Genomic DNA, 9,855 nt, shown 5'->3' with positions numbered 1-9,855 from the left:
ATCATATTTCACCCTGTTTCTACAGATAAAGAAATATAATCCCAATGATATGCAAATTGCTTAATATATACAGCCTATTAGTGTAGTTACTAAGAAAACAATTCTAAAGATTGGATGAGCTAAAGCATCTTTGAGTTGAAAAAAAGCATGTATCACAGTATGAACTATAGTGTCATTTGTGGTATAATGGTTATGTTTTAAAATAACGTATCCTGCTCCCACTCACATATTTCTTTAATGCCACTTTAGACCGTATTCATAAATATTTGAAAGTCTTTCTTTCAAATAAAGTTGTTATTCTTTTTACCCCACAGATTATTTTTGGTTGCCTCTACTATTATATTATTCAGTATGCACATCCTGGGAGAAAGAAAATGGCATCATTTTGTTTATTTTGTGCCAAGCACTATGCTAATATATTTTATATACAATTGAATTTCTCACAGAAACCTAAGTGGTATTATTTTACCCTTTCAACAAACGGGAAAATGAGAGTCAGAGAAAATACATAATTAACCATATCACACAGCTCAAAAATGGCGTAGTTAGGTTACAAGCTCAGTTATTTCTGATTCCAATGGACATGTTTGTTTGTTTTTTTTTTTCCCACAAGAAGATGCACCTTGAAGTATCATCCTACTATAAAATATTCATTTTCTTTATTTTCAGTAATCATTTATCTTATAACCCTATGGGAAAAAACTGTATTTTAAATAATAAGCTTCAAATCCCTGCCAAAATAACAACAGCATTTTCACAGAACTAGAATAATACTAAAATTTATATGGAAGCATGAAAGACCCCAAATAGCCAAAGAAATCTTGAGAAGGAAAAATAAAGCTGGAGATATCACAATTCTAGATTTCAAGATATACTACAAAGCTGTAGTAATCAAAACGTATGGTATTGGCACAAAAATAGACACATAGATCAATGGAACAGAACATAGAGCCAAGAAGTAAAATCTATGTTTATATGGTCAATTGATCTATGACAAAGGAGGCAAGAATATATAATAGGATAAAGACATTCCATTCATTAAGTGGTTCTGGGAAAACTGGACAGCTACATGCAAAAAAAAAAAAAAAAACACAAAACTGGACAACTTTTTAACACCATACACACATACAAACTATGAATTAAAGACCTAAATGTGAGACCTGAAACCATAACAATCCTGGAAGAGAGCACAGTCACTAATTTTTCTGACATCAGCTGTAGCAACATTTTTCTAGATAATGCCTCCTGAGGCAAGGGAAACAAAAGCAAAAATAGACTATTAGGACTACATCAAAATGAAAAGCTTTTGCACAGCAAAGGAAAGCACCAAAAAAAACCAAAAAAGCAACCTACTGAAAAGTAGGGGAAGATATTTGCAAATGATTTATCTAAGAGGCTAATATCCAAAATATATAAAGAACTCACAAAACTCAACACCAAATAAATAAATAAAACAAAGGACCTGAATGGACATTTTTCCAAAGAAGATATACAGATGGCCAACAGATGTATGAAAAGATGCTCAACATCACTAATCATCACGGAAATGCAAATCAAAACCACAATGAGCTATCACGTTACACCTATCCGAAAGGCCAAAATCAAAAACAAGCGTTGGCAAGGTTGTGGACAAAAAGTATCCCTCATACATTGTTGGTAGGAATGTAAATTGGTATGGCCACTGTAGAAAACTATATGAAAGCTCCCCCAAAAATATAGTGGTAGAAATACCTTATGATCCACTAATTCCACTACTGGGTATCTGCCCAAAGAAAACAGAAACACTAACTCAATAAGATATGTGCACCTCCATGTTTATTGCAGACTTATTCACAATAGCCAAGATATGGAAGCAACCTAACCGTCCATTGATAAATGACTGAATAAGGAAGATGTGGCACGCATATATGCACGTGCACGCACATGCGCGCACACACACGAATATTATGCAGTCATAAAAAGGAAGAGATTGTGTCATTTGTGACACCATGAATGGACCTAGAGTGTACTAACTGAAATAAGTCAGACTGAGAAAGACAAATATCATATGATTTCATTCCCATATGAAATCTAAAAAACAAATGAACAAACAAAAAAAGCAGAATCAGACCTGTAAATACAGAAAACAAACTTATCACTGCCAGAGGGTAGGAGGGTGAGGGGAATGGGAAAAATCGGTGAAGGGGAATGGGAGATATAGCCTTCCAGTTATGGAATAAATAGATCACTAGAAAAAAAGGCACAGCATAGGGAATATAGTGAATGATACTGTAGTAGCATTGTATGGTGACACATGGTAGCTACGCTAGTGGTGAGCACAGCATAGGTATAGGGAAGTTGAATCACTATGTTGTACCTCTAAAATTAACCCAACATGTCTGTCAACGATACTCAAATAAAAAAGTAAAATAAAATAAATAAAAGTCATAATACAATGGTGGTACCCATTCTTTGTTATGTAAATTTTTATTTTAAAAATAAGCGTATACTCGAGTAAATATTATACTTAAAACATTAATGTTTAAAAAATAAACTACAACTGAGCAGAATTGACAATTTAGAAACTTAAGAATGTTTCAAAAGCAGGAAAACTGTACACTATATATTTTAATCTTACTATGTATATACAATTTTATTTGATGCCTGCAGCCAGATAAGAACTTTCTTAAACTCTAACCTGTTAAAAATAATATAACAAAAAAGTAACAGTATTTATTCTTAAACTTTAAGGAAATTAAAAATCAGTGTTTCACATTATTATTTTTTTTTAACTGTATACAATATTCCCCACTAGGGTAGTCATTGGGTACAGATTATTAACGTGTTTATGATATAATCATTAATGATTATATTATATAATTATGTATATTATATAATTATATATATTATATATATTTAATGATATTAGCTGTTTTACTGGAGATTTCACCCATGATATTCTGGGAATTGCATTTTCAAAAGATGTCTATTTTTATAAATTTATCTAAACTTTTTTCCAATTTGGAAATAAAAAAATGCTTCATTGTCAGTGGTAGATTATATTTAAACATAACTAGGATAATCATTCTTTTTTTTCCCAGCACATAAATACATTATAGTGTAAATTTTCAATACTTGTCTTTCTGATTCTAATCAGTCTTTACATAACACCTAGGAAAAGGAATCAGCAGATCATCTTTAGAGTATTCCAAGAGAAAAATATGTTCTGTTCAGCATTTCCCCATTATGTGACAGCTAAAATGAAAACTGTTAATATCGTAACTATCAAATGAGATTATATTTTTAAAAACTAAAATTGCTAGTGATTACATGACCTAATTACAGCTAGTATTTAAAAATCTCTATATATTTTGAAAGCATAATTTTGGATAAAACATGTATACTCTGTAGAGAAATTTACCTTGTCTTTTTAACCTCTGAATAAAATGAAATTGACCAATCCTCTCCTATAAATGTGGACAAGACACACACGTAGCCCTGAACAGTCTGATTTTCACACACAACAAAAAAAGAACTATGCTTCCCAAATCAATACCCCGGGCTAGGAAAGAAGGTTCATTGTATCACCAGGTAGTGGTAATGGTTATCTGAATATAAACATTTCCTCCCCTTATATGATTTGATTCTTCTTTGAATAAATTGGAGTAGTGCTACAATAGCTGCCTTCTATATCAAAGCGTCCCTTTAAATGTTCCCAGGTGATGCAAGTGTAATTTTGTTAAATACTTAAGAACTCAACCTAGATATCGGTTTACCTAGACCATTGAGTATTCCCTCAATGTAAATTTTCTGTAGTAGCCTACAGCTTGTATAATGTGATTCAAATTCTCAAGGAAGAGCCAAGCATTAACATGCTAAACAAAATGAGGTAACCTCTTGTCATTCATAAGCCTTGGGGACAGTTGCAAAAGTAATAACTGCTATTAATGAACATTTTACATAGAAACGGGAAGGCTGAGCATCTGGTGTTTACATCTCTTAGTAAACATATTACAGGCTTTTAGTCATTTAAATAATTTCCCCAGGTTTATCAAGTCGTTATTGCCCTTCTATATTCATTACAACAAAACAGGAAGGGAAGAAACCATCTTTAAAAAATGCGAAAGCACTGATTCAATGAAATTAAAGTTGTACTAGTGTACTCTAAATATGTATGTATATACAACCTGAAGGTTGATAATATTTACAAGTGGCCCCAAAGTTTCTCTAAGAAACAAGCTCAGGGTCAACTATTTAGTTGGAAAGGGAGTGAGGCTTGAGGATTCATTAGAATAGCAAGTGCACCACATTTTAGGAAGTCGGGGGGGGGGGGGGGGGCGTGTTTTAGGGCAGACAGCTGATGGAAATTATGGGAGAGCTAAAATACCTTCCCCTTAAAAAGTCAAGTGGTCAAAATCTAGATTAAAAATAAAAAATAAAAGGGGCGCCTGAGTGGCTCAGTCAGTGCAGCGTCCGACTCTTGGTTTCCACTCAGGTCATGATCTCACAGGTTTGTGAGTTCCAGCCCCCATCCCGCTATGCATTCACAGTGTAGAGCCTCCTAGGGATTCTCTCTCTCTGCCCCTCCGCCACTCGCAGAGTCTCTCTCTCAAAAAATATATTTCTTAATTTATAAGTATATATACTTATGTATATTTATATATAAATATAGTAAATATATAAATATATATATATAAATAGGCAAGCCCTCCGCCAGAGCCCGGGTCCCCTGCAATTGCCGGCTTGGAGAGGAGGCTGTACTTCGTCCTGAGGCCTCTGTGGGTCCCCCCTACTACCTCGGGCTGGAGGCCTGGCCCTTCAACGTGTACAAGTGAGCCTACTAACCCCTATCCCTTGAAAGAAGGGGTCTGCCAAAGGTTGTTGATAGAGCACCTAGTCCAGTGTCTAGTGAGGCTCTGGATACTATCGGGTGGGACTTACTAACTGAACACCTCAAGGACTAAGCAGAGGCCTGCGAGCAATGATAGATCCAAGGTGAGGACCCCTGAAGACGACCGAAAGGAAGCACAATGAGAGGGAGGGCCACGAGTACCACGAGCGGCTCCCTACCTTGTTTCCTCGTCGCCATCGTGGTGAGCCTGCTGAACTGGCTCAGCACCAGTGGGGCCATCTCCCGGGCCGATTTTGTCCCCGAGACGCCGGCAAAGGACGGTGCCGGCACCGTGGTGTTCCAGGTGCCTCGGCTGCCCGGGATGCACTCGCTGACTGCGTGCTGCAAATGCCCACAAATCTGAAGAGAAGCTTTCAGGCTAGCTGAAGATGAACTGAATGTGGAAGGAAGGCAAGGTCAGGATCCCAGTTTCCTATAAGCCTTTGGACTTCTTTGGAAATACCCTCCTCGCCTTCAGGATGGCATCAGTGGGCTTCGCTGTGTCAGCTGCCAGCTGACTGCAATGTCTGTAAGAGAAGGAAGGCTCAGGGCTGGCTTTTCATCAACTTTAAACGTCTTCTTTCTCGATTGTGGGCAGCGACATGTGGCAAGGAGTCCCCTTCAGAGACACAGCAGGAATGCATGAGGCCAAACTAGCAGTCAGAGGCTGTGGATTATCTGAAGAGGCTATCATGCTTCCAGCAGTGGGGCGCCAAAGTTCAGAAGGGCCCGCCGTGGTTCGCCAGCCCACCGCCTCGGCTGGGGGAAGACACGGGGACCCAGCCAGGCCGTGGCACGGGAGAACCCCACGCTCTTCCTGACGTCCATGGAGGTCAACCAGGCCTCTAAGACGCCGCTGATTTGTGGAGCCCCTCCAAGGAAGCTCCACAAGGGCCGCCGGCATCTAATTCCTTGATGAGATCCGCACCCTGGGCAATAAGCGCCCCACCAACACGTCCGGCTTCCACAACCACGAGGAGAAGTGGACTCTCAAAACAGCTTCCGGTAGAAACGGATGGAATGGGCACCACCACCCGGGTGCCCACCAACTGAGCTGACATTTTGGCTAGCCGTCCTGTAGAGGCTAGACAGACTCCCCTGTCTTCTTTGACTTCTCTACACTGTAGAGAAGCAGCCCCTGAAGACGCTGAAGCTGGCGCCAACTCGGCAGCTTTCGCTCGCAGAGTCCGTCACAGCTGGTGCCGGGTTCACTGACGCTGACGCCTGGGATATCAGTAGCGCCGCGGTGGAAGGCTGCGTGTACGTCCGCGTGTGAATTGCCGAATACCACGTGCAGCGCGTCAGCGTTGGAACTGCCCCAGGGAAAAAGATCCCCTCAAAGGCGGAAGGAAGTGAGGTAGCTGCCTTTCGAGATCTAGGCGGTGCCCTGGCTGGCTAGTGGCTGGAGCACTCTCAGGCTGTGCTGAAGATTTCCGCCTCAGACAAACACACTGTGGGCCTGGCCCCGATGCCCGGGAGAGACCAACATCTCTTCACCAAAAGCAGCTGTTTCAGTGGATGTGCATGGCCCTAGGGGGCCACCCGTCTGGGACCAATTCCTTCAACAATGTCATTTTTCCATGCAGGACGACCTAAGGAAAGTCACCCGCAAAACCTGCTTCGTGGAGAAGCTGTTTGTCGTGGCATGGGGGCGCCTCACAGGGATCTGTGCCCTTTCAGCCAGTGTTTCCAGCAAATGAGAGCCCGTGAAGTAAAACTGCCGGTGGGTAAGACCCACGGGCACACGTGGAACATGTTCCGGGTTAGCCTTAACAAGCCACAGGTGGGGGCGAAAGTGAGCCTGTAAAAAGAAGCGGTCAACTGTGAGCACGTGGAAGCGCTCAAGTCCCGCCTCCTCGCCGGCGTAAGAAAATGGCACTTCCGGAGTGGAGCCACACTGAAAGGGAGAAGCAAGAGGGCGGGGAGCAGGAGGCGTCTCATCGGGCCCCTTTTCCGGGGAAGAGACTGAGAAGGAAGAGTCATCTTGGCCCAAATAGTAGGATGTCCTTGATGGTGCTTGTGGGCGTGTGGCGTTTCTGTTGGATCCGGTAAGTAAACTTCTTAAATGGCTGTTTCCCAAGTTTCTTTTTATTTGAAATTTTTAAGTATGTTTTTTAGCCCTCACGGGCTTTTGCTGCAGGGCTTCTGAGATCTATTTATTGATTTTCCTATCCACATTTAGTAAACTCCTTTGCAAAGAGGAAAAATAAAACAAGGCGTGGCTTTAAAATGGTATGCTATGGTCCTTTTTACTCAGACTTCTTCACACATTTGACCTAATGCGTTGAGATGCCATCCTCAGCCAGACAGTAGTGTTCATACTGAACAGAGTTCCTCAGAATGGCATGTTTTCTCTTACCTAGAATCTTACAGAACAGTACTTTGTTGGCCTAGACACGAATTACAATACATCACCGCATCTATGCCCTGCTCTACTTAGCTAATAGATTCATTCTTAAGGATCGTTTGGATATCAGTATCTCTTATAAGCCAAGTTAAGTACTTCTTCTGTTAATAAATCCATGTGCTTTTCACTTCTCACATAATACTGAAAAAACTCGTACAGTGATAATTCCCTAATGGATTATGAGCTTCTGGAGGGGAGGTAACATGTATTTTAAGCCCTTTAATAAGGAGACTGAATCCATTGAGGTTACAGATTTAGAAAAATAAATGGTGTTCTCTCTCTCTCTTATTCTTCCTCCACACTAGTGCCTTAAAATATTTCTGTTATTCCCTTCTCTGCTCTGGATGGAATCTTTTGCTATACATTTCAGTTGTAAGAACAAGTTTCATTTAGTAATTGACTCCTTTTGGTATTAAAAAGTCCAATCCAGTTTCATTTAAAACTTAAATCTCACATACAATGCAAAGCTTCTCCCACCTGCCAATGCAGCTTTGACTTGGCTTGGAGACTGTTAGCGGGAAGGCAAGCATGGTCTCAATTTTCTTTCTCGGGGCACCTGGGTGGCTCAGTCGGTTAAGCGTCTGACTTCAGCTCAGGTCATGATCTCACGGTCCGTGAGTTTGAGCCCCACGTCGGGCTCTGTGCTGACAGCTCAGAGCCTGGAGCCTGTTTCGGATTCTGTGTCTCCCTTTCTCTGACCCTCCCCTGTTCATGCTCTGTCTCTCTCTGTCTCAAAAATAAATTTTTTATTTAAAAAAAATTTTTTTTTTCTTTCTCTTCTGTCCTTCTCACACTTGCTTCTGGGTTGCATTTCCTCCTCCGGTGTATTTTGACAAAAGATGGGGAAATATCTTTTGTGATTGGTTTTGATATCATCTGAGTACTCTGTATGTCATGTACCAAATGTAATTCTTTCATTGATTATATTGTGCTTTTTTAAGGCATCGGTGTATACCTCATATTTCATGGTTCTATTCAGTTTCCCACCTTGTGGAAATACTCCATAGAATACCATTGCTTTAGTCCTTTTCCCCAAAAGAACACCCTCTTGCAAAGGATGCTGTCAAGATGGTTTGTGCCTGGCTATTTGTGCAGAGCTTTCACCAAATCAACAGATCACTCCTACATCATTGCCATGTGTCATTTGCAAGGGTTCAGGGTGCTTGCACTGCATGACTTTCTCCTTACCTTGCCCAGTGGACCCAGATGAAAAATCACACCAGCTGCTTTCTTCGTAAATACTCCCCGAATTATGGAGCTGAATGTCAAACTTGCTCAAGAATATTATCTAAATATGTTCTAGCCTATATGCCCAGAGGTGACCTAATGAGTTTCTGTTATTTAGAAAGAATCCAGGAGTGGAGTGAGTAGCAAAATACCCTCCTGGAGCTCTCCTCATTTCTATTGAGGTGGCAACTGGGGAAGAAAGAGAAATAGAGCTCTTTGACTAACCTGATTACTCATTCTGTCAGTAAGTCACTCATTCAAGTTTCTAGTGTTCTCTTATATATTGTGGACATGGGTGAACTGTGTTCATTACTTTAGTAAGTCCAACTTGGTTGTAGCTAGAATATCTATAATGTGTCTTATTTCCTATTATTTTCAGTTTTGAGGCACCAGTCAAATTCCAAGGTACCATAAAATATCCTACTTAAAACCAGAAAATCAGTACAACAAAATGGTTAATATTATACACTCCTGTACCAACCAACTGGAGGCAAAAAGTCGAGCTCCATTGTTACTAGCCATATGTGACCTTGGTCAAGTTAATCAACCTGTCTGTGCCTTAGTTTGCTCATTAGAAACACAGGGATAACAATAACAGCAACTTTCTAGAGTATCTACTAACCTCTTAGAAATTAAGAGGATTAGGTGAATTTACTATTTACCATATAGTAAAGGAATTTGCCATATATAAATTGGTAAATTTATATTTATTACATAAATTGCTATTTGCTGTGTGCTATATCATGTTAGTTATTTTCATCATCTGTCCCATTTGCCATTACTTTTCCTAAGTCACATTGGCCCTTCATCAATTTTTATTGAATGGACATCTTCACCAGTGTAATGCACAACTTAATCAAATGATACCACTAATCAAATAAAATGTTTTTTGTTTTTTTTCGTTTTTTTTAAATTTTTTTTAAATTTACGACCAAGTTAGCATATAGTGCAATAATGATTTCAGAAGTAGAATCCAGTGACCTCTGTTTTGTATCTTAAATTCCACATATGAGTGAAGTTATATTTGTCTTCCTCTAACTTCACTTAGCAAATTACACTCTAGTTACGTCCACGTTGTTGCAATAGCAAGATTTCGTTCTTTTTGCTTGCCAAGTAATACTCCACTGTGTGTGTGTGTGTGTGTGTGTGTGTGTGTGTGTGTGTGTATGTGTGTGTGTGCGTGCGCACGTGTGTGCGTGCACTATTGTCAATAGTGTTGCTATAAAACATTTGGGTAATTGTGCCCATACGAATCACCACCTGTCCTTTAGGAGAAATACCTAGTAGTGCAATTGCTGGGTCATAGGGCAGTTCTATTTTTAATTTTCTGTGGAAACTCCATACTGTTGTC

At 40.0% G+C, this 9,855-nt stretch overlaps 1 long non-coding RNA gene across 1 annotated transcript in view; it reads right to left on the bottom strand.

The window, feature by feature from the left end:
• Nucleotides 1-6,716, bottom strand: part of LOC123383861 — a 71,179-nt gene extending 64,463 nt beyond the window's left edge. The window contains exon 1 of the long non-coding RNA XR_006594166.1: nt 5,050-6,716. This is a non-coding gene — a long non-coding RNA (uncharacterized LOC123383861). The remainder of the gene's footprint in view (nt 1-5,049) is intronic.
• Nucleotides 6,717-9,855: the final 3,139 nt, after the last annotated feature.

This window comes from Felis catus, chromosome A2 (genome assembly GCF_018350175.1).
Source record: "Felis catus isolate Fca126 chromosome A2, F.catus_Fca126_mat1.0, whole genome shotgun sequence".
Classification (NCBI taxonomy): domain Eukaryota; kingdom Metazoa; phylum Chordata; class Mammalia; order Carnivora; family Felidae; genus Felis; species Felis catus.
This window is presented reverse-complemented; position numbering and strand designations above follow the sequence as displayed.